This window comes from Orycteropus afer, unplaced genomic scaffold (assembly GCF_000298275.1).
Source record: "Orycteropus afer afer isolate SDZICR_OR568_19922 unplaced genomic scaffold, OryAfe1.0 scaffold00044, whole genome shotgun sequence".
NCBI classification, from domain to species: domain Eukaryota; kingdom Metazoa; phylum Chordata; class Mammalia; order Tubulidentata; family Orycteropodidae; genus Orycteropus; species Orycteropus afer.
The window spans coordinates 13,167,914-13,168,839 of NW_006921631.1; the positions used below are offsets into that span (position 1 = coordinate 13,167,914).

The 926-nt window shown below is 35.0% G+C and overlaps 1 protein-coding gene across 1 annotated transcript in view; it reads right to left on the minus strand.

Moving 5' to 3' along the window:
• Positions 1–926, minus strand: part of NUF2 (NUF2 component of NDC80 kinetochore complex) — a 100,923-nt gene that overhangs the window by 29,942 nt on the left and 70,055 nt on the right. The gene's annotated exons all lie outside the window — the stretch shown is intronic.

Consider the following 926-nt stretch of genomic DNA (forward strand, 5'->3'; position numbering starts at 1 on the left):
TGAAGAAAATCAAAGACTCAAGAAAATAATTAGTCTAAAGCACTAGGGGCCCCCTCAAACCACATCCTCCACTACCCTAAGACCAGAAGAACTAGATGGTGCCCAGCTACCACTACTGACCACTATAATGGGGATCATAATAAAAGGTCCAGGACAGAGTGGGAGAAAAAGGAAAAAAAAAAAATTGGAGAACCAAGTTCAAAAAAGATCAGACTTACTGGTCTGATAGAGACTGGTAGAACCACTGAGTCTGTGTCCTTTAGACACCCTACAAGCCTGGAACTGAACCTACTCCCAGAGATCAACTTTCAGCCAAACAACAGACAAAATGAACATTAACATCAGGGAGGAATGTGCTCTTAAGAACAATTAACCAGATGAGACCAAGCATGCAGCATTTTTCCAAAAACAAAGTTCATAAGGCAAGAAGGGACAGCAAAGAAGGACAAATAGAAATGGGGAACCCAAGGAAGAATTAAGAAGAGTGCTTTACATTGATGAATTGCAACCAACATCATAAATGAAAATATGTATAAATTATTGAATGGAAAACTAATTTGCTCTGTAAACTTTCACCCAAACCACAATAAAGTTTTTTTTTTTTTGAAAAGTGGTGATTATGAAGACAAACTGTTCTCCATGTTGAACATATTACAAATATTAGTTTACAAAACATTTAAATATTTGTAACATTTGTATTTTGAACCAATATGGTACCATTTTAAAAATAGTTTGGCTTTAAACTTTTCAATTTAAAGAACATCATGAGAGCAATGCATCAGGAATGTGAAGTAGCACTGAACAGCAAAAACAATGCTGTACTTTTTTCTCAGACCACTGACTCCAAACTTCCACTTTTTATGTAATCATGAACTTAGGTACTTGAATGATAAAATTATCCTGAAGATATCACTTTGTTCTTTATT